Source organism: Phyllostomus discolor, chromosome 2, assembly GCF_004126475.2.
Source record: "Phyllostomus discolor isolate MPI-MPIP mPhyDis1 chromosome 2, mPhyDis1.pri.v3, whole genome shotgun sequence".
In the NCBI taxonomy this organism is placed as follows: domain Eukaryota; kingdom Metazoa; phylum Chordata; class Mammalia; order Chiroptera; family Phyllostomidae; genus Phyllostomus; species Phyllostomus discolor.
In genome coordinates this window covers 63,644,816-63,670,757 of record NC_040904.2, presented here as the reverse complement: position 1 = coordinate 63,670,757, position 25,942 = coordinate 63,644,816, and the positions used below count along the sequence as shown (strand labels likewise).

Sequence of the window (25,942 nt, the reverse complement as noted above, 5' to 3'; positions counted from 1 at the left end):
TAGTTTACATTACATACCCATGACTCACTGTAAGAAGATGGGGAATAATCATTCACCTGCATGACTGGAAAGAGGGAACAACACAGACTACAAGTGCTCACCATAATAAAACATTCCTTCCAGAAATACTCTCAAAATTTAGCACTGCATCATCGATTGCCAGTGGCTACTTTTTGATGTCACATTTTAAATATGACAGAGAGTAGCTAGATATATGTAAGGCCATCTTCAGCAATACAATATGATGTGAGCAGGTGATTCCTTAATAGTTTGTAGCTACTTTTCTTACAATAGACTATCTAAAACTGTTATGGTATTTCTAACATACTAAATCAAATGACAAATTGCCTTATATCACGAATAACTGTTTACTCAAAGGGGAACATAAATTAAAATTACAATAATTCTGGCCTTTAGAAAATATGCAACACCAGATAAAGGACAGGCAATAACCTTTAAGGAGATAGGAAGCACCTAAAAGATTCATAATGCAACCCAGAAACATGTTTCTTTGCCTTTCTTTATTTCACTGATAGTTCCTGAGTGGCAGATTTGTCTTTAAGTATTTTTTAAAAGTTGCTTCTACAAGTTAATTACTAACATAATATATGTTTCAGGATATGTTAGCTCTAATAGTTGCCTCTTTAGTGTTTAGAATATGAACAATAGATTTTTAGAACTAAAAAAATCCATTTTATTTGGAATATTGACATATTTTTCTATCCATCAACTAAAAGTAAGACTGACTTTTAGTAAGTGACTAGTTGCTTGGTGCTGCTAACCATTAAAAATGTCCTTCTGAAAATGAGAAGCTATCTAATATTCACATATCATGATAATCTTTGTGATCTGTGATGTGTTTTCTCTAAAAGTTAAATGCTTATAAAATGTTGAGATGCTCCAATAGCTTTAAATTACACATACTATAAAGAAGTTTAAATCCATTCAGGATTTCAATAATTTAGACTTCACATTACATATACTTTTATGCTCACATTATTCTGTTTAGAAATAAGTCGGTTAAAGTGATAGACTGACATGCAGGATAGGTTAAAACATTATGCCTAAGACAAACAAGGTTTCTTGAACATGGTCAAGGAGGTGAAATATTTGGGTATTGTTCTATCCCACAATGTTATGCTAACTTAGAAGATAAATGAAATTATCTTGACTCAAGGCTGAGGGAGAGCAAAAGGACAGCTTGCCAGCATGAATCTTCTCATCAGAATGATATAGAACTGCTTTGAACTCAACTTTGTAGTTTTCATTATGTCTGTGTCCTAACTAGCAAAATTGACAGTCAGCATAATTACCTAGCTTTTCCCTGCACAATCATATTTCTATAGACAACTTTTTATCCCCTGAAATTCATTGATGTTTGTTAAAAGTTACACCTAGTAGTTTATGCAATAGAGTTTGAAGAAAAAAATTAGTGGTGTTATATTATAATAGAGTTGAATATTATCCAAATACTAAAGTCTGGCAAATTTCCCCTAGGTCATACATAGTAGGAAAAACATATATACATTGACATATGCATAACATACACAAACTATAAAATCTTTGAGTTTGCTATAAAATTACAACCTTGGAGACATGAACAAGTTTATTGTGACTGTCGACAAATATATACACCCCAACAGGAGATCATCACAGCGCTCATCAAACTCACATTGGAAGTGGTGCTTCACAGAGCGTGTCACATACTCTTACAAGTTTAGGAATGGTCTGTAATTTCAGGTAAAATAACACAGAATGCAATTTGTTAAGGGGAATAATCATGAAGAATAAACTTTAACAATATATTAGTTGGAAGAAGAAATGAACACAGAGGCATTAGATGTCTAGCCCAAGTTCAGAGCCCTCCAAAGTGAAGGATGAACCCCCACATCAATTAGTCTATTGTCTGATAATATAATGTCACACATTCAGAACAGCTGGCGTGTCTCAGAATGGTATACAGCTTCAACTGTAACTAACTTACTGGTGATGTTTCACTAGAGTGTGTGTGATAAATTCTACAAGTATTTTGTGGGTAATAAGAAACATTTAAAAGGTATCATTTTAATCTACCGCCTAAGTAGCTACTTTGTAAAAGTAAGAACAATCTGATTCATCAGTATTTACTCTTCATTTTCTTAATTTTCTCTTTGTCTTTCCAGATTTTGAGTAGAGTAGTTGTACTTTGGTGAAATTAATTTTCTTGTAAGTATGAATCAGAAATAAAAATAAATTTCCATTGTCAAACTGCTTAAGGACTAGCCAAAACACATGCATTTAAATGACCAAAAAGTAAAGGAAAGAACTTGAAGATAAAATTAAAATTCCAAATTACCTTGTGGCAGAGGTATGGAAAGGAATGCAGGGGATAATGTCTGCTTGGTTGGGTGTACATGAGAAAGGGAAAAAGACATGAACTCACACTCAGTTCTATCTAGTGGGTGGAATGAAGTTTAGTAAAGGGCTGAAGCAGTACTTGAACCCACTGCAGCTGTATGCATAAGGGCTCAACAATATCTCGAAAAAACTGAGACTTTCTTCTTCCCCAGCCATATCTTCCTCTTGAGAAGCTACGGATGAGTTGTAACCATCATGACAGTATATAGAGGAAATTACAGATAATATGTGATCAGAGAATGACATGCCCATATGTCAATGCTATTATAGTGCTGTTCCTAGTTTTACGGAAGGTTAATAACAAGTCAAAAAATCTCCTGTGGTTAAGTGTCCCTTCAAACTTTATTGTTTAATTAGTTTTAAACCTTGCGTTTTTAGAACAATATTTTGTACATATGACTACAGACTGATATTGGGGTTAATATAACAAATTAGATCCAAAAGTATTTATATATACATACTCAAAAAATCAATCCAAACTAAATCAAATAGCATTACCTTTTTTTAGAAATATGGAATGGATTTTGTTCTACACCTCCACCCTTCCTAGCCTTCATTGCTAGTTCTCTTTCGTATTTTTTCTCTTTTTCTGACTTTATTGTTTTCTTCCACACCCTAACATTGTGGCCATGACATCTATGCACACAGCATATACTGAGGTTTTCCTATTCTAGAGAGAATCTTACAAAACAGATACAAATTACTGTGATGCCCAACGATACCAAAAACAATTACAAGACAAGGGTTTTTAGTATTGATGGAAGATTTTCACTAAGCACTTAAAGAAAGATTATTTTTTAATTTATTAACTATTTCTATTTTTAGCTGCAGCCCATTGTTTTTTTACAACCTCTATGGATCTAGCAACTGAATTCAAAATGACTCTGAAAATTTTTTCATACTGTTATAGCAGAGAGGAGTTATTAAAGGTTTTCTGGCATATGCAGAAGTGTTTTCTCTATTTAACTTGGGGTTCTGCCACCAGTGTTATAAAGAGTGTGTGGTGGGACAAGGGAGATAGGCCAGGGAAGATGACAGGTACTGACCATATTTTCAGAAGCTAACAACCTAATAAAGGCAAAGGTTCAAGAATTGAAAGATCTGAAAGGACATGGAGGGACCTTAGGTTCATATTAGTAAGTGAAAGAAGTCAATCGGAAAAGGCTACATACTGTGATTTGAACTACATGACATTCTGGACAAGGTAAAACAATAATGACAAGTAAAGAAGGCAATGGTTGCCAAGGTTTGGGCATGTAGGAGGGGTGGGTAGATGCAGCATAGTGGATTTTAATTTTTGGAGTGGTTATAATACTCTGTATGATACTTTAATAGTTACTTGTCATTATGCATTCATCTAGCCCATAGAACAGGGGTCCCCCAACCCCAGGGCTGCAACAAAGCTTACCTAAGCTCCAGCTCTGACTCCTGTCTCGCTCCCTTACTCCCCCTGCCTCCACTGCCATCCACAGTGGGGGAGTGAAGCTCACGTGAGATCCATCTCTGCTCCACCCATTCCACCATGGGGCTAGCAAGCTTACCTGAGTTCCGCCTCCTGTCCCTCCCCGTCTTCTCCCCCCTCCATCCACCCATCCACGCCCCCTACTCCCCTCTTCCACAGACCATAAGTGGTACCAAAAAGGTTGGGGACCACTGCCATAGAATGTGTAATAGGAAGAGTGAACCCCAATGGACTTTTATTTATAATGATGTGTGGGTGTAAGTCATTTTTAACAAAAATATTACTCTGGTGAATGATGTTATTCATGAGACAGTTTATGCATGTGTGGGGCTAGGGAGTATATGGGAAATCTCTGAACATTTCAATGTGACTGTGCAAGTAAAACTTCCCTTAAAAAAAGTATTACAAAATGAAAGATCCACTTTAGATTCTCCAAATTAGACAGGATTCTACTAAAAGTAAAACACCTGTTGCTCAACTTTCAAATGGTATAGCTAGGAACATGCTTGATATACACAATTGCATTTTTTTCCCCTAGCAAGACTCAGAAAAGAGTGATTGCATACTATTATTTTATTTAATTATATCAACTAACTTCTTATCAGTCTATTTTAAGACATTATAATCCCAAATTTTCACCCTGGCTGGTGTGACTCAGTGGATTGAGTGCCAGCCTGTGAACCAAAGGGTAACCAGTTCAATTACCAGTCAAGGCACATGCCTGGGTTGCAGGCCAGGTCCCCAGTAGGGCGCATGTGAGAGGCAAACACACATTGATGCTTCTCTCCCTTTCTTTCTCCTTCCCTTCCCCTCTCTTTAAAAATAAATAAATAAATAAATATTTTTTAAAATCTGAAACATTAATTTGAGAATTTGACTTATATCTTATTTATCGATTAAATATATGTAAATGATTAAAGAAAAAATCTTGCTAATATCAATTTTTCTATTAAATGTTCTGATCCAGAAGAAAAAAAATCTCTTGGACTATGTTAATGTACTTATATCATGAATTTAAAAGTAAATTAGTCTCTAATCTTAAGGCAGTTCTAGCCTAAAATAATTGAAACAATGCTACAGGTCAGAATTTTTTCTTAAATATTATGTCTTTCATTGAACTTAATACAAGTCAAGAATTACACAATCAACTAAATATTTTAAAGTACATCACTTAAACAAAATAGCAGATACATTTTGAATAAGATAACCATATGCTCTTCGAAAGTAAATTTAATAACTCCTTTAATTCAGTGACTTCCATGAGCTATTCCCTAGAGAAGTGTCCTAGTTGCAGTGGGAAACTTGTCTTTGTTCCATTGCATTTCAGCTGGACACTTGGTCCCCTCTTCCCTACCTCCCCCCAAAAGGGACTGCATTTCTCCACTTGACTTTCTAAGGTGACTATATGAATACATCATACAGGAAATGAATGAAAATGTGTAGAATTTCTGCACTAAGTCATTACTTTCATAGTATTCATGAACTACCATGGACCATTTTGTACCAGGTCCACAAGGGCAACATTCTAGGTTATTATTCACCAGTAACACTGAAGGAGACTAAATGCATGACAGCTTCCAGAATACAGCCAATTACTCTTTCAAACATTTTAATGAAAGAAAAGTAAATATTTTATTTAAGCTGCTCCATTCAGTGTCTCTGTTACATACAATCAAATAATCTCCTATTTAATATGAATATATCCTATATTTACATGGGATTCAATGTAAGTATTCAGGAGAAAAACATTTAAGTCACAATACCCCCATACAATGGAGTGTAATGTGGCTATTACAAGCTGTATCTTTGACATGGAAAGGCATTGTTATAACTTTTTTAAATGAAGGATATAAAGTTAATTTTATAATATGATTTTAAATGTGAAAAGCACAGCAAAAGGGGTGAAAGAAAAGCATCCAAAAATCATCTGTATACTTTTACATGATAATGTTTTAGATTATATATACCAAATAACCCCAATAAATAATAAACAGAAATTATTTTAATAATTATAAAAATTAACCTTTAAAAATGTTATCTTTTTCCTTAGGTAGCTCCCACCTTTATTATGTCATTAATTCTCCTAACATTGCAATAAGATTTTCAAGTCAACTTCTCTATCTTTAGTGTCATCAAAGTGAGCTTCCACATGCTACATTTAAGCATTGGTTTGGTTCAACAATCCTACAGTTACTAGAAGAAATACCTACACTAAGATGTCCACTGATCATTTTCCTTTATTCTTCAATTTTCTCCACTGTGTAGAGGTTAATACATTCTTTTGGTAATTCTGGTGTAACTCTTGCTCACACTTCCTTATGTGTCTCTCAACATAACCAGGTTTTTGTAAAACATTAAAGAAAAGCTATTATACTTTCCTTTCAATATCTTAACACTTAGTGGTTTCCCCAACTTAAGATGCCTTTCTCCCACTTGGGTATCTGATTCAAATGCTTTCTCCCTTGAGAAACATAAGTAGATTTTCCTAAACAGACTTTCATTCATTTATTTGTTCAATAAATATATATTGACAACTGTCTACATTCAAACATATAAGGGGGCTGGAATTCAGTGATAAATAAAAGAAAACAGAGCCTTTTCTCTTATAGTCAAGCACTTGTGAGAAAATACACACACACACACACACACACCGATTTGAACAAACAAAATAACGAAAGTAAAAAAAAGATTTTCAGACCAAAAAAAAAAAAAGTGGAGATGTGGGTGAGGGAGTAGGCTTCTTTAAGTTTTTTGGTTAGTAGAGAGATACTTCTCTTTCAGGAGGTAATATTTGGGCTAACACCTGAGTAACAAAACAAGTCATTCTGATTGAATGCCTTCTTCTATGAACAACTTATAGCGATTACTGAAGAAAATTTTAAGCTTCTCAAGATAAGCGACCAGGTCTTATCATTATTATATTCTCAATAATTGAGTGATACTTGCTACATATGAGATAATAAGGTTTATTGAGTGCACTGTATATGAGTATATATATATATTTTTAATTACTGAATTGTAGACAAAGAAAACTGAGTTTTTTTCTGTTTTCTACTCATTTACTCAGCATAAGAATTATGACAGCAGGTCATCTGCAGATGGGTAAGACAGTTGAGAATTATTGCAAAGCTAATATATGCCAGTCATGGTTGTGGGCAACCTCTCTACAGTATCTCAATGATCACAACCACCTTCTCAGGCAGGTACCAAGTTTCTCATTTTATGAACTTTAAACACTGGTCCCAGAGAGGTTATATAACCTAGCCAAGGTCATAAGGATCTTATGTGGTAATGCTAGGATTTTTATAAAGACTCTTTTTACTCAAAGAGCAACTCTAATATACCATTAGTTTTTAAAGTAGGGCCCCAGGACCCACAGCATCAGCATCACCTGCAAATTTGTCATTTTTAATAAAAGCAAGCTCTTGGGTCTCACTTCAGACCTACTGAATCAGAAACTATGGGAATGGGGCCTAGCTCTGTGTTTTCTCAAGCCCTCCAAGTTATCTTAATAGACACTGAAGTTGGAAAACCATTTCATTCTACAGCAACAAAAAACACACAGAACTCCCTACTCTGCACAAACTTCCTTCTATTATGTAACTTATTTTGATATCCAGTGTAATGTTTTACCAAGTTCATTATGTAAGTATCATCTGAAGTGCACTAAATATATTTTCAAGAGAAAAATTATATATTCCATGTGGCATAAAGAGGTGGAAAGTACTAAATTACACTGCTTGACCAGAGGGTAAAGATTTTTCCCCCTCATCCCATTCAAAAATCAAATTAAGGTGAACGTTTCAGAAACTTGTAAATACCTTTTACCCATCAAGATTATACTGTCTACAAAGAAAAGACAATTGGAAATGTTTTTCTTTAATTCTGTACAAGAGATAAATCCCAGAACACTAAATAAATTGTGATTAAATGAAATTTAGCAGATAGAAAATATAAAAGGGAAAACCCATGTGAAATTTTTGGTAATATTCTCCTTAAAATTTTGTACTACTAATAAAAAATTTTAGAGTAATTTATACTAACTTTGTAAAATATTATTTTGCTCAAAATAAATGAACAGGTATAAGATGGTCTTAATTTGGGGTCATAAAACACCTTGATATACATGTACAAGTATATATACAATTTGTAGAAAATGTGAACCAAATCAGTATTGTATAACATTAGTGCAGCCTCTTTCTCTGGCTGAAACCTAAAGTCCCTCTTAATAAGTGACTGTAGGCAAGGGACAAGAAAGTCATTTGTCTCAAAATTCATTCATGAAACACAAACATAACTTCCAATCTTGCCATTTACATTAGAAATGAATGAATCAAAATATAAATCTATGCTTTCCATTTCTACTTTTGTAGTGATTAAGATAATCTCAAGAGTTTTCATGATATAGGCAATGTATAAATGGAATTAAATATTCTATTTGTTTAAATAATCCAGATATTATTTAAATAAACAAAAACATTGGATGTGTTTCCTTACTATGAGAATGCAGACAGGATTTTGATGCAGGGCACTTTGTGCAGAGATGCTTGGATATCAATAAATATTGATCCTGGGCTGATAATGTCAAATCATGGGGTTAAAACCAAGCAACACAGAATCTAGAGCTATAAAGAAAATGAGTCAGATGGGGGTGAAAAACCTCTAGAAATAAAAAGACATGGGGTAAAGGCAGTAAAAGGAGGTGAGATATAAAAAATAGAAACTTGTGCTCGAAAGACAGTTTCAGAGTCAAAGCTGCTAGAGTGACTATATATAAATATATATAACTATATATACATATAATGTATATATATGTATATATGTGTGTGTGTATGTATATATATATATATATATAACTTCTAATAACTTGGAGCAAGATTCCTAATATAATTTTAAGAAATTGTTATATTCAATATTCCCTTTATTTTGTTTTCCAATAAAAGTATACTATGAAAATATATAACTTCTATTTTAGAAACTAAAAAAATATAAAATCATGTTTTAAGTTTATTCTTAAGATAACTTGCTTAATATTACTTTGTGAATGATTTCCTAGTACATTTCTACCCATGGACTCAAAATGCTTATTCAAGTGTTTACCTTATTCAAAACCCTATACCTTAGTTATTCCATTTGAACTGATAGAAAAGCTTCTAAATGATAAATACTATTGAAGGCAACTATAAACAAAATTTGATTCATATATACTGAAACTTGTTGTAAGTAATGAATGATTTAGATAGAACACATTTAGCACTGTCTAGCGATGAACATTTATTATGGGAATATCACAGCAGATGAGGCTGTGGTAGATAGTAAACCATCAATCAGATGCAACCCCACAACAAATTGTACCTCATCAACTGCTTTAATATGTCATGAAGCTTCCAAATAGACATCACTGGACCATTTATTAAGCCCAAACACTTTTTCACTGACAAAGCAAAAGACATTTGGTATTTTCATTTATATGTATTATCAAAATGAATCGATAGAATCTAGTCATCCAAAATAGAATTTCTATGAGGATGGGCCATTGAAATTCAGACCTTGGTTCTTTACACAAATGACTCTTAAGAATGATATTTTATTATGTTTTTTAAATGTTATAAGAATGAGGATTGTATTTAGATTCTGACTTAAAAAGTCAACATAATTATTTTAAAAAATATGTTTTTATTTAAGCAGAATGGAAGGAAAATGTCATTTCCATTCATATTTATTATAAAACTAAATATTAAGATACTACAAAAAGAACAAAAATTAAAATAGCATAGTTGAATGCTTATATATTCATATAGGCATGATGATTACACTATCAAGAAATGTTTCTTTGTGCTACAAAAAGAACACTTCTTGCAAAAAATTCATAACCAAGCCACCTTTCTAATATTAATGAACCCTCTTTAGTCTTCTGTCACATTGATTATTCCTGTCATGTTGATTAGTTTGAACTTTGTTTATCTCTGAAATTAATTGGGCTTATTTCTATCTCTTCTCCAAATATGCATAATTCTGTTTTATTTTGTATTCTTCCTTAGACTATAAGGTGCTTGAAGTACATACAATCTCATACAATTTTTTTCTACTCCATAGTGCTACTCTCAGTGGAATTACAATTCTTATATGTGGTTATTGCTCTACAATCATTTTTCAAAACCTACATGAAGCTCTAGCCAGTGTGGCTCAGCTGGTTAGAGCACCACCTGGTAAACTGAAGGTTACAAGTTTGATTCCCAGTCAGAGCATATACCTAAGTGTTGACTTCTGTCCCTAGCCAGGGTGTGTATGAGAGGCAATGGCTCAATGTTTCTCTCTCCCTCCCCCTTTCTAAAATCAATAAGCATGCCCTTGGGTGAGGATAATATACAAAACAAAACCCTACACAGATATGAAAATGTTGACACTAACATTTTTTAAAAGTACTATCTTTTACATTTAGTATTTAGAGAAAAGTTTTCTAAGTATATACAGTTTGCATGAAAATTTGGATTCCTGAAAGCCAGATTCTCTTGCTAGTTAGACCTTTGAAAATGCTCCAGTGTAGTCACAGGAACTCGAAACAAGACATTTTAAATAAGTGCACCACTGTTCCTGAAAAAGCAAATCAAAGAACTTTGAAGAGGATTTGGAAAGAAAGACTACAGAGTGGAAATTTTTCCTTCCCAATTAGAACTAAGTGTTTAACCTGAGGAAGAGTTTTTATTTTTTTTGGTTTGTTTGTTTGTTTGTTTGTTTGACCTTTTACTGGATTAAAAGTTTCTATTAATGTTTAGACAACAGTCTACCATGAACCCCATGGGGTCTACCATTTCTTGGTAGTCCTTGCTGAGTCTGGCAAAGTGCAAACCAAATGTCTCCTGACTCTGAGCTGCTCCTGCAGCAAGTTGCATCAGCAAAAGGAGGTCAAGCTGACTACCTAACATATGATCTCATGTATACAGGTAGCATAAAGAACAAAATAAACCAACGAACAAAATAGAAACAGAGGCATGGACACGTGGAACAGACTGACAGTGTCAGAGGTGAGGACAGAGAAGAACTAGGTGAAAGAAAGTGGAAGAGTTGGCCACAGCACATGTATGCATAACCTGCAGAATCCATAGACACAAACAACTGTGTGGCAATGGCTTGAGTAAACAGAGGGAGAGGGGGAGGAGGAGGGTGGAAGTTGAGTGGAGGCAGACAAGGTAGGGGGGATGGGGATATTTGTAATAGTATCAACAAAAAAAGGAAAAAAAGAAAAAGAAAAAAGATGACTATCCTACAAAGACTTATTTCCTCTGGTAACAGAACAGTGTATTTGCTGTTTTCTTTAAAAGATCCCAAGACCTTTCTTTAAAAGGGACCAGACCTCTGTCCCTTTGCTACAGTATCACCTGGCCTTATTGTGTCACTCTATGGGGCTTGCATGTAAGGGAAATGGAGCTACCACACCCCAACTTTCCATGTTTACTATATTGTGATGTTCGTGTGTTGTTTGTTAACTGATCCAGAGTCTTTTTTCTACTTTGGGGAACTGTGACATTCTGGCAAACTAATTTGCATTCTTGCTTAGTCACCTCTTTGGCTATCTTTTACTCATTGTCATTCTTTATAAGGTCGGGGGTATTCTATGACAATTAATGGCATACTTTATTAAAATAAAATAATATGCTTTATAGCACAAAACATACTAGTTTAGAGAAAATGTCTTAAAATAATTTTAAAAATATAATGTTCAATTGTTAGCAAAATTTCCAGTTGCTACAATTAATACATAGAGGAATATTTTGAAATGATTTAACAGCATATTCAGCAAAATGATGCTTTATTTTCATTTTCTATAACCATACAACCTAAGAGTTGGATGGGAACAAAGAGATAATCCCTCTTAACAGGTAGCCCTACATACTCTCCTCAAACTTCTAGTGACAACATGTACAGATGTCCACAAGACAGACCTGTCATTTTCAGATAATTATAATCTTCTGGGCATTATTTTTTATATTGATCTAAAATAAGGGACTTCTTAAAGCATCAATTAGTTATATTTTATTTTCCTTTTTTTATTCCTTTCCTTTCTTCTTTCTTTCCTTTTGGAACACAAATTTATGCATCTAGGGCATCTCTTCCCCTTCCCTTTGAAGTATCAGATGAGCTTTTTTTCCATCCTTCTGTGTGATTCTGAAAAATTTAGCTTATTCCTCATTTTTCAGGCTAATCGGCTTATAGTTTTTAGAACATTCTTCATTCAAAAAAGTTTTAAAAACTTTTCAACACCCTATTCACTACTGTCTATATGTTCCTTATTCCACTGTTTCACACAGCTCATTCAAATAGACATCAGACTATTTCTTTTCTAAAATCTGTATATTATATGAATATAGCCAAAATATGCAGTTACATTTTTCTTAACCTTCATATCACATCTTCTGCTTAAATTAGGATATTCTTCACATCAAATGATGCCAGTGATGGTTAAGCCACTCAAAATTAATCTAAAGTGTTTATGTTTATGCAAGGTCAAGTTTTTTCTCATGTTGGGCTCTGGCCATCATCATCTACTTCAAGCATATAAAAGATTTATATGAAGTACTGGTTAGAAGAATCAAGGAATGATTTTCAACACATTTCTGTTTTTTATAATATTGAATTGTGACAATGCTGAACATCATTCTTAAATTTAAATGCATCTTTTTCATATACTTAAATGGAAGAGAAAATTGACAATATGTGCTTCTAATATTAAATTGAAAGGAAACTCAAAAAATATAAATTATGTATAGCTAATTCACATATATATAATTCAAATTTCCTACTAATAAAATATATTTTGTTTAAAATAATGGAATACTATATTTGCATATAGAATTAAAAAGAACAATATTTTTATTCTATTAAAAGTGCATCTCATTGCTCATTCAAATACAATTCCATGCATTGTGTAAGTTGTACTCCTTCATTCTATGCCCTTCCTCATTATGAATCAAGAACCTTAAAACAATCACACCTTTTGCAATAATAACCCTACTTCTAGAAACTCTGCCAAGGGAATGATCAGATTAATGCATCAGATTTACAGCAGAATAATAGTGCAAATTGGACAAAATCTAAATTTACGTAAAAGAATATATGATACAAAATTATACATATAAGACCATAATTTTGTATATACATTCTGCATTAAAATAGATATATATTTTATTATGTAATATAATGTACCTGTTTACCACTATGTTTATATATATGTTGGCATATACATTTTTATATGTATACATATACTCAAAAGTACGGGGCAAAATTAAAGTGATTCTTCTTCTTTTAATCACTGTTCAAGTACAGTTTTCTGCCCTTTATTCCCATTCCAGCCCACCCACCCATCCCTCCCCACCTCCCTCCCATTTCCACCCCCCCCTACTTTTTATCTATGTGTCCTTTATATTTGTTCCTGTAAACCCTTCCCATTCTCCCCTGAAATTCCCTCCCCACTCCCTTCTGGTCACTATCAGCCTGGCCTCTATTTCAGTGTTTTTGACTATATTTTGCTTGTTTCTTTGTTTTGCTGTTTAGGTTCCTGTTAGAGGTGAGATCATATGGTGTTTGTCTTTCACCACTTGGCTTATTTCACTTAGCATAATGCTTTCCAGTTCCATCCATGCTGTTGCAAAGGGTAGGGGCTCCTTCTTTTTTTCTGCTGCATAGAATTCCATTGTGTAAATGTACCATAGTTTTCTGATCCATTCATTTACTGATGGGCACCTGGGTTGCTTCCAACACTTGGCTATTGTAAATTGTGCTGCTATGAACATTGGGGTGCATAGGTTCTTTTAAGTGATTATTCTTAGGGGGACGGGTTACAGTACTTTAGGTTCTCTTAAATGCTTTTCTCCCTAGTCCCAGCATTTCTACATTGACCATGTGTTACTGTTTAAATGAAAAATAAATTGATCTGAGCCTTAAATTGACATGAGAACTAACCTCCACTGAAATGCTAAGGTAACTACTAAAACTCAGAAAGAACTCTTATTTGCCAAGGTCAGGAATTTCCAGAATGTGTAGAATAAAATATCCAGTATCACCAAAACTTCAGCACGGAAGTATTTCTTCATGTTTTTCAGCATGCTTTGTTCTTAGTTACCCAATGTTTCTGAAGTTATCTTTAAAGACTCAGTGTTCATTACTCAATTTGTTAGAAATGTATTTTCTACAGTATTCTCAGCTCAAGATAATTGAATTAAATAATACTCCGACTGATCATGCTTTAAAGCCACACAGATTTTATTAGCATAGTTATTCAAGCTAATGACATTCCTTTTTGACCAAGGAACAATAATGCTTCCTGTTCCAATGTCTTCTCAAATGTTGTCATATTAAATAATTTCATAGGAACATGATTATTAACAATATTAAAACAAATACTTTTAAGATGTTTTCTAATAACATCTTTGTGCCTTAAGTGGCACTCATGAATAAGCAGGCGAGAAATGCCCAACATGAACTGATTTGGCCTAGAGACTAACACACAGACAAAGGTGTGTCACACCCAGGCTGCAGTCACCCTCCATTTACTGCTGCAGTCTGACACCTGACACTCCACACACTTAGAAGGCAGTATTTATATTACTATTGAATTTAAACTAAGGGGCATAGTGGGAAAGAATGGCATACGCAGACTTCCTACTCAAAATATTCATGATTTCATTAATTATTTACATATCTAAAATGCATAAATAAAACCCAGTAAATTCAGTTTACAATATAATGACTGAAATCCTGCTAACTGGTTTCTTTTTGGCTTTGATACTATAATAATTCATATTCATAACAAAGACCTTGAGCTACTGTGATATATCCTAAAATATAAAAATATACAAGCGTTTGCAGTATAATATTAAATAAAATGTTGCATTTAAGAGTATACTGAGGTTATTTCATAGACTTGGTCTTTTGTGATATTTCTATTCCCATTAAAAATTCATCCATCAGAAAACCGCATTCTCAGACCATAGCAGATAACAGAAAAACTACATTTGCAAGTGTTTTCTTTCTCTCCTCAAATAGATGGAGGGGGGAGGGGAGAACATTTTGGAAGAAGAAAGGTCTCATTTGAAATCAAACTTTATTTTATTAATTAAAGACTCTTATTTTCATGTACTTTAAAATGTCCATACTCTCTTGGACACTGAAGCATGATTTTAAATCTACAAACTCTGTAAATTACTTAAAGCCCTTCCTCAAACAATCAACCTATAGCAAACATGCTGTTAGTCAATTTAAAGGATTGAAGCACTTGTCAATTGGTTACATTAGAGAGAAAATCCCATTTATTTTTCTGCTCTGTCTGATTTCCAATCATACCAATTTACAGTGACATTTAGAAAGCATCCATTTAGTAGTTGTACATTTTTTTTAAATAATGAATTTAAGGTATACACATGCAACTCTCTGAACTGAGTCCTGAGTGGGAAAAAAACAAAAAAAAACAAAAAACGGGTCGCTTCAGTTCAAGAAGAGCATCATGTCATGTCTCAGTAGCATTTTATTTATCGCTTGTGGTTTTCAAGGCTAAATAAAGGATCTCTTTTTTTCTTCTTAGTGTTTGACTCTTAACACCTCAAAGTACTACCCATATTTTGTCTTTCGGTTTAAATTTTAAATTATGTTCTGATGGGAGGAAGAAACCGTAAGACATGTTTAGTATTATATGAAGTTTAATGGTAGAATAAACTCATCAATTGAGATAATGACAGATAATTTTATTAAAGCTCTGTTGCAATCCTCAGTAGAACTTCTGTTCCTCCATGTTTATGTATTATTCAGACTAACAGTGACTCTAAAGTAGAAAAAGCTTCTTGTCTCGTAAAACTTTTATTGAGAGGAGTACACAACGCACACAGTTAAGTGCTATTTTGTGTGCATTTATTGTAGAGTGGAAAGCTGTTTGGTGCTGATTTTAGATTCACTGGCAACAAGACAGACAACAAACATGTACTAAGCATCATAAAGATATATATGAAAAATTAAAAGTTTAAAATTAATTTGAACTTATAATGTAATGCAGCACGTGGAAATCTTAAAATCAATTCCCAAATGAAACAGCTTGAAACTTTTTCTTGCCATCTGGTTTTGGACCTGGCTCATTCAATTCTAGTTTTGCCCTTGTAAATACTCCAATTTTATATATACTAAATGATAATGATCAACTACATGCCACCTAAGCATATCTTCTTGGATTTCCTAAATATATAATATTTTTGTTTTTTTGTCACTATCAATATTTCACAAATGTCTTTTTAATCATGGACACACTTGTCTTTATTTTAAACCCGATGTGATATTAGTATTTTATTTATTGACATATTAAGTAATGATTGCATTTCATTTGACTAAAAATAATACATATACACTTATGTGTGTGTGTGTGTGTGTGTGCGTATATATATATATATATATATATATATATATATACGCACACACAGATCTAAAATTTTTACATATTTAATGAGCTTAAAATACAGATTGATGAATTCAAATGAAGAGCAAGGAGGGAAAAAAAAACAGATTTGGCTCTTGGAATCGTAAAGTAAGAGAAGAAGTAGGGCCTAATATATAGACATAGGATTAAATGAGATTATGCATGGAACACATTTATGTGGTGCTGGCACACAAGCAGTGCTTGGGAAATGTTAGCAATTACACTTTAGCTTGTGTGTATGTGTTGATAATAATAAATAAAATAATTAAGTAAATGGAGAAAATATTTATTAAAAACCACTTTCAGTAACTATAGGCATACTGTCTTATATGTTACACACAAAACAGCACTGTGAGAATACTGGAAATTATAGAAATCAACTCCCCATAAAGTGTATAGCTAATAAATGGCAGAGTGGGGAGAAACTTGATTTCTCTGTTATTCCTTTATGATATTGTCAAATATGTTTAGCAAATGTAAGCTACCATACCATAAAGTTGTGTTTAAATATATCTACAAGATATTAAAGCCAATATTTTGTAATCAGAATTATAAGAATCTAAGATACAATAGGATCCATAAGAGTGGATCTTCTCAGTTCTATTGATCATTTAGTTCTTGATAACCTAGTCAGATCTAATTGAAAGTAGGTGACACAAGTAAAACTGACTTCCAGTATCTTCATATCATGCCTTTAAAATTATTCTGTTAAATTTTTTTATTTTGAAAAATAAGCTACCACTTTCAAAATTATTTACTTAACTAGTATATCCATTCACTTGCCTAGATCCATCAAACAGATGAACAAAATAATGCTTTCAAATATATTCACAAGGCATTTAAAATTATAAAAGTAAATCTTAAAGATTATCCAATAATTTAATTGTGATATGAAGAGCGCTTTTTAGAAAGTATATATTGAGGCTTTAAGCTACACTTTTGTATCTCTGTAAAGCTTATTTTAAAAGACATAAGTTACATAAACACATAATTTATACTATATAATTAAATGTAATGATTATAAAAGATAAACTTTATATATAGGATCTGGTCATATATATTTACCTATATAATGTATATTATATAGGCATGTACATACAGAGCCTAATTTATTATAGTTGTAATACAAAATCACATAATAATTTTGATAGAAAGTACTTTGAACTGTCAAGTAAATGACCAAGGAGATGGCTTGATTTGCACAACACACGTGAAGTTGATAGAAGGCAGCCAGTTTTCAGTGAAAACTTTCAATAACAGGGACATTATGCATTTAAACTGTTTACAGTGAGAAGACCAATATCACAACCTGAATTTTATTCTAGTGGATGATTCTTGATTCTGCGTCACTGCTTTTGTTTTTAAGTGATTAAAATGTATATCCTGCAAATGTAATGAGGCATGCATTCCACAGGGTGATGGTTATCTGCAAAATACCCAGATAATAGGCCCCATGTGTTGTTCCCAAATATTGCAGCTAGTCATCATACAAGACTTGTCTTACTGAGTTCTACAATGGCCCCTTGTTTCCAATTCTATAAATTTTAGTGCACTCTGCCTGATTTTCAAAGCTGTACTTAACTGGTTCTGCTATTTCCCATTAATTCTCAACATGCGGCTCATCAGCATCGGGCTGATTACTTGACAATCCCCCAACTGTATCACACTGATTGCCTGGGTTGGATACCTGGCTCAGAAATATACAACTCGATAACTGTAGTCAACTTGTTACTCTTATATGACAAATGGGGATGATAAAAATAACAGTACCTTTCAAGTAAAGTTGATGCAAACATTATGCTACAAAATTTAAAGAAATTATATAACACAGAGCCTAGTGCAGAGCATGTGTTTAAGAAAAGGGAAGGGGAGGGGAGGGGAGGGGAGGGGGCCTATGCAGCATGTAGCTCCATATCACTTTGTTCTTGTTTATTATAGTTATTATCATTTGAAATATCTTTTTAAATATTTACCTATCTAAAGCCTTAAAAATACTAGAGGCATAATTTACAGTTCATGTATTATACTAGTTATTTTTCCACATGTATCTTTACCATTTAAGTTATGTTTCTCTGGAGGAGCATTCAATAAATATTTATTTGAATAAGTGAATGTATATATACTTAGGTTTCCTATTGTGTAAGCAGAGTATGGGGATATAGTTGATGTACATACAATTTTTTCTAATACAAAATAAAATAAAAAATATATAACACGTGTTGTTTCACTTTGCATGTACAAATTATTTCCATAACCCTTTGAGGGCCATGAGTGGAAATGCATGATTAGCAAAGTTCTCTACCAAACAGAACATCAAGTTTAACTCATCAGACTTGGCAGTCCACAACTTCAGCCCTAAATCCCTGCATGTGTCTCTGTGCTGGTCTGTGCAGTCCCTAAACAGGAGAGGCACAGTCTGTTGCATAAGTAAAAATCTGTACTAGTTAGCCAGCAGCAAGTCTTAGGCCCCTGTGGATTGTGGAAGGCACTTCAGTTGCATTCTGGATTGCCCTAAAATACATTCTTTATTAGCTGCCAACTATTACATTAGAGATTTTGTGATGTGCCCCTGTCTCCAAAACATAATCTTAGACTTTGCCCAGCTTGATAAACTACTTCTTTGATGGCAGAGCCTTGACATTGATATGACAGGGATTTTACCAAGCATATGTAAGGTCTATCCTAATAGTCTTTGTGGTGAACTCTTCATAAATTGACAGAAGGAATTAATTTCTATACTTATTTTGGCAACATATCAAGAGCTCTAAATCAGCAGTGCTGAATTAACTCATTAAACCTTTACATTTTCCTGAACAATACCAGGCAAATATTTTCTCTATGTGAGACTATAGTCTTAGTGATTTAGCATTTTGTACAAAGATGGAACTTAAAATTGAGCCATTTCAATAAATATTATTAGCAAATGTATACAAAGTTTTTTATTGTGTCTGCATGCTACTGGTGATTGGACAACATACCATTAACATCTACAAAAGAATTCTATTACAACATGAAAGCTGAAGCACACGTGGTAGGCTCAATTCGATATACAGGAGAATGTTTTCACAGCAAAGTGGACTAAGTTTCAACTTAATCTGTTATGTATAAACCACATCCTGGTTAGAAAGTAATTGCTTCACAACTGCTTTCTCCCTGTGATCAAGAACAGCTGCTTTTCCTTCTTATCTTGAAATATAGACTGTTTGCTAGGCCACATATATCACTACACCACACCACAACCTAAAGATCCCAAATGGATTATTTGAAATTTATATTTTAAAGTGAACTGACACAGCTATCCACTAGCTAAAGTTACTTTGAAATATCACACAAACACAAATATGAATGCTATTTATACTGTAACAGATCATGTTTTATCATTTTTTTAAAAAGGTGTGCAAATGGGAAACACAAGACGATCATAAAAGTCATTATAAACCGTCTAGAAGTTAAACAATGACTTGTAAAACAGATTTAATGGGGCTTACCCAAATTCACCCTAAATTAAGGTAAAATTTGTACAAAGATACCTTCAATATAATTTGGATATTTGTGCATTTTTCCTCCTGAACTAGCACCAAGTCCAACCTTTGTTTTGCTTTGTTTTTAACATTACAGTCACTTACCTTAGTTGGAGACATGCCAGTTAAAGGGAAGAAATATCTCTTTTCTCCCCACCCCCACCAAAAAAAGTCCTCAGAATTATATATGGGTCACAAGTTCCTAGAGAGTAGAAACCTGTATATATATAATAGTATTTTTCAGTGTCTTTGTAGACTAGATTTAAATACCTACTCAATAAATGGGCTTTAAAAACCCAGTGTGAAATCAGTAAAACAATATCTTTCTTTTGTGAAGTTGTATATCATTTTTAGTTTCTAGTTAAGTACTTTTGAACTTTGACTTGATTTTAACATTATAACTATAAAATTGTGATTCTTCAGTTACTTTTCTTAAATTCTATCCCTGGGTAAAGGAAATGCTGAGGCCTAGTGTGGCTAAGTGGCAGAGAGACAACTTTAGATGAAGTCATAGGCCCTGATGAAAGTCTGGTCTCTGAACAGATAATGGTCTTCTAATGGAATGTGCTTATTTTCTTCCCTTTTCAGAAAAATATTACCTCTTGTTTGGATGACCTTTATTTCTTAAAAAAAACCTATAACAGATAAAATATCCCCAGTCTTGACTGATCAAGGTGACCATTTAATTCACACAATCTTCAATTGACTTAAACAAATCTTATTGTAAGTTCTCATTGCTTCTTAAATTTTTATTTTCAAAATTTAATTATTTTTCAAATAACAAAGCCTGTGAATATAACTATATTTTACTTTTATTTTTTTATACTCAAATAACTTTGAAGGTTAAAGATTTAAATTTTAAAAAAGAAAATGTTAGCTACAATCCATCCTGAAGCAAAAATTTTATGGCTCAGTTGTAAAGCCTTTGAAAATACAGTTTATAATGGAAGTGCTGACACAATCTTACCCAAGGGTTCATGGACCCCCACAAGTACCCAGGGCATTTCATTACTGTCAATTCATTTCACCTTTTAAAAGTAAATAGCTTCTTCAAAAATCTTTCCCTTTGAGTTTCTGAGCAAAGTTCTTTTTGTGTGTGATTTGGCGCTAAATCCTCTCTCTGCAGAGAAGAGGGGTGGAACTGAAGGGCACACCCAAATAGGAACTCACACACCTACCTGATGAAGGTACAATGCATTCGTATATCTGAGTATCATACTTTTTGTGGGCACAATCACACTTGATAAAGAAGCCACAAATCCCCAAATTACATGTGTAAAATAGAGCAGCACTCTGCTTCCTGGGCAATAATTTTCCCCATTTTTGATAATAGTATTTTTCTACTTATGAGTTTAAATCAAAAATCTTTTTAACCTATTTTCTAATATAAAGAATACTTGGAATGACTTTTCAACTTTTCTCCATTTGTCATCTAATAAAAATTCATTTTAGGTAAATATTAAATAAAATTGTGGGGTGTATTAATCACATGGCAATAAACATATTGTGTAATAATAAATAGATAACTAAAATAAAAATTGAATTTAAAAGAAAAACAATGAATTTGAATTAAAGATAAAGTGACTGTGGATAAGATATATTCAAGCTATATTTACATAATTTCTAATTTCATAATTATTCTCAAAAACTAATTTTTCTTATCAAAATGTCACATGCATTTTGCTAAATTTATGAAATGCTATTTTTCCAATAATACCAGAGAACACGAGCAAATTTTTCAACAAATTTTCATGTAATTGTTAAGCATACTCCCTGATTTCTTTATCTAAATAATACTTAGATAATCTTTTGACCATAGAAAAGACATACTCATTTCCAACTTGACTTTGGAATTTACTCTTCAGTTGTAGGAAAACTAAGGTTTTAACTCTATTTACTGCATACAGATAGGAGTTAAATAATTTTTAAAAAATGAAAAATAGAAAAAGTAATTATACACACCACAAAGAACACTAAAGAACACGCTACGTTTTGCATGAATATTCATATAATTTAGTTACAGATTCACAATCTCACATTATAAATTACTTTTGAACATTGCTTTTTATCTTTACTGCACTACTTCCTATATGTATCTGCCAGAATTTCCCATGTTTTATAATACTATAAATACATTCATATTTTCTGTAACTAAGCCTGAAATTTAAATACTGTAGTAAAGTGTAGTGATAAAAATCAATCCCCAATATTAGAAAGGTAAATTATAGAACTCATAAGTAAGAACATGTAATTAACACCTAAAGTCATAGAATATTTTATAACAGTCTAATTTTTATATATTTTGTTTCTTCATCAAATTATTGAGCATCTATTACATATAAAACTGAATGTTAACATAAATGGGTCAAAGACAGAATTTTCTTTAAATAACTTACTAAGTAGTAAACAAAATAAAAAAATAGATACACAGAACAATAAAGTACTGTAAAGACCGATAAATATCTCCTGATGTAAACGAAATGCCCGAGTCATTGAAAGGATGGAATAGTGCTTTCAGAGTGTGGTTGAGGGGCATTTGATCTGGTGGCTTGGTGCAGTAGTGAAGGGGTATTCTGGGAAAAGCAACAAAGACAAAATGATGCATTCACATTTCTTCAAACCAAAAAAATTAAATTTTTTTGTTTGTGAAAGATCAAATCTTCAGTATTCAAATTTTATTAATAAAAACATTTATGTACCATGAAAAAGGAATGTAAGATGCTGGATTGTGGGAGGTACTTCCTAAAACAAAGTAAAAGTTTTACTAGCTCATACAACTCGACAAGATATCAGAAGTAATATTGTAAAAATGGTCTTATAGGTAGTAGAACTCAGGTAGTAGAACATAGTTAAGATTTTTGTTAACTTTTAAGATAAAAAATAAAAATAGCTTCAGCAAATTTCAAAACAAAATAATCTAAATAATTTTCAACATATTATATGGGATCATGCAAATTATGCCATAAAATCCACAAAACCACTCTGAGTACTCCATGGCAGGAATTCAATGCACCATGAAACAAAATAAAGTGATAGTATGTGATCATAATATATTCTGACTATTCAGAGAGGGGATGAGATAACAGAGAGGTTTTCTTTGCTTAGCAAAAACAGAGGTGGAAACTGGCTGTTGTAATTTATACAAGGAAGCAAGTCTGACTGCTGTGAAAGTATTTTCTGAATTGTCAAAAGTTTTGATAACCTCAAGCTCTATTGACATAGTTTAATTCATGTCACAACTGAGAAGTTTGAATGAACTCAACAGTCTCTTCCAGAGGATTTAAATAGAGTCAAGTTCAACTGGAAGAGCGGGTGAAGTGTCAGTGACAGTCAGGATTGGCCCTCCCTTAGTGTGATCAGTGGCTGCTCCGATTGGTCACTGTTTATATTGTACAAGGCACTTAATGTTTTGACTATCACCCTTCGTGCTGGCCTTCCTCTTTAAATCATTGACACCTGCTTTTCTATTTATACTTTATTTACCTTCTATTTCCACTCTTCATAGCAGCTATGCAGCTATATATCAGATATAAATATCAAAATGTAGCTTAAATTCTAATTTCCAATATGAGTTACTTTTAAATATATATATATTTTAAGCCCCCTTTTGTTACAAATATTGATCATCTATAATGTAAACCTTGATAAAGTTGTGCTCATTGGAATGGAGCTGTTTACATCTTTTAGACATTGTTCCCAGTGAGAGTAATTGAATGCAAAACAATTAGGTCCATTAATCCTGATGAAGATGATTTCAGCAGTGCAGTTAGGATTTCTGGTTAGTTTATCATGAATACAAACTTAGGATCACTTACACTGCTCTGAACTAATCAGATGAGACACCTGCCTTCCCTTAAGGAGTTCATTCATTGTGATTAAATAGAAAAGCATGTGCCTAAGGAAAACTTGCGGGACTATTAACCTATATGTGTGATTCATGTTCATTGATGAGCTTAAAAATTTCTTGGTACCCAACAACAACCAACATTTTTTCCAAATGTTCTAACCAGTTAGCTTACAAATACTTGTTTGGGGCTGCCCAGCCACACACTGCATGTTTCACTCCTCATGGGCCCCAGCCGCTCACTGATCTATGACGCCACCGCTCCCCAGCCCCATCCCAATAACCCTTCTCTCAGATGGTGATTTCTGTTAATACAACAAAACGGAAATTGTCGGTGCGGGTAGGTCGACATATGGAGGTTGACAGCTGCTCAATCAGACTATGACAAATGCACACAGGCAACGTGAGTTCAAAAAAACTACTTTACAAGAAAACTTTTATTGTTTTGTTATTATTTTTCCAGTGTATTTAGAAATAGAGCATCAGTTTTAAAGCAAATTAGAAATAGTTAAAGAAATCTTCAAAATTTTGTGTTTTAGACCTTGTTCCTCTTTGCCTCTGGCCATTGTGTTTAATGTAAGTAGGCACAGTCACTACCTCCACACCGCCTGGTACATACATATACTTCTGCTAGGTATTCTACAAAATAATAAGAAAGACTCATACTTCCCCAAAAGATAAAATAATGTTGAAAATTTATAAAAATATGTTTAAAAAGACTGCATAGAATGCCAAGAAAAAAGTAACAGCATTTTACAACCCATCAGAAACATACACACAACCATCAAATAGCCAAGCTCATGAATAAATAAATATTTAAACATATACATATGCATATCAAGGTAGTACTACTTTGCAGGAACTCAGCATCTGCAGAAAAGATTTATGCAATGCATATACATTGACAAAAAGAGGCACTGAAATGGAGTAATTTTAATGCAAAGAACAGTCAACACATTTAAAGTTTTCCAATAACTCACCTGACCTTTCTAAAATACACAGGACTTTTTTAACAATAAATGAAATATGTTGCTATAATTGCCTATTCCTGAACTTGACTGAGTCATATCATCGTTGTACAGCAGAGCTAGCAAATTTCTAGCTGAGCTAGTTAGAGTACATTGGGAAAAGTAGTCATGTGTTCAAAGACGAAACATTTCGGAACTGATTTACAAATAAAATCCAGTGCATCTGTATTTAAAGCTGTGCAGAATGAATAAATGCCTAGGAACACATGCAAGCATTTTGAAATAAACCTTCTGACTAGGTTAACAATTTTTCTAAAATTTTGCAGTTATGTAACTTTCTCACTGGGTAACTAGAGCTTCAAACTCTACTGCTAAAGTTTATCACGGGAAATAATACTTCACATGCTAGAAGTGCTGACTATCTTTTAAAAATTTATATAGGAAGTACAAGTTAAGACTCCTGACATCCTCTAGAGTCAATAACACCATATATTTCTAGATCCCAAGCTACCAAAATGCTGCCATGCAGGCTAACACAAATAGCAGCTTGCAGTTTGCAAGAAAAAAAAAATCATTGATAACACTAGGAATGACAGTAATGTGGTGATATAATTTACAAGGCCCAAAATTAATTTGCAGCTTCACTCCTTGAGGGCGCATCTGCACCAAACATCTAAGCTAAGTGCCTGTTGGAACTTTCCCCTTGAAGGTACAGTAGGTGAAAGATTTGTAATATCTTAAAGGCAACAAAAGGAAAAAGCTGAAAGATCAAATTGAAGGAGCTTGTGTGTTTAGAAAATCCTGCTGAGATGCTGTGATAAATTATTAAAACTTCTTGTTGATGTGCATGCTTCTCTTTAACCTCACATCATAACGTTGACAGTAAATAAAAGGTGGAGAGACCCAGGAAACCTTTTTAGAGCTGAGAAAAAAAATGTTAGGTGAAAAGAATGCTTCTGCAAAGCAAAATCGTCAGATAGCTCTCATCAAGATTTTTCCCCAAACAGGCAAACACTGCCCAGAAAGTCCCTTGCGCGTGTTTCTGCAGCATCATTTTGGCTTATAGCATTCACAGAACAGATACCCTGATAACTTGTGTTTAGTAGAAACAAATGGCATTAAGGAAAAACAGCATCAATTGAACTTCCTAAAAGGCAGTTGCAAGGTACCAAAAATTCTCTCTCATCATAATTTTTCCACAGCAGAAGAAATGGATTATAGCACTCCAAAGTACTGAAAGGCTTGGTCTCATTCAACAGATTTTTTTTTCAATAAAGTTAATGCAATTTATCT

General features: G+C 33.1%; 1 protein-coding gene across 16 annotated transcripts in view; it reads right to left on the bottom strand.

Annotated features, from left to right (window-relative positions):
- ROBO2 (roundabout guidance receptor 2) overlaps positions 1-25,942 on the bottom strand; it is a 1,287,372-nt gene that overhangs the window by 1,260,294 nt on the left and 1,136 nt on the right. The window lies entirely within an intron of this gene.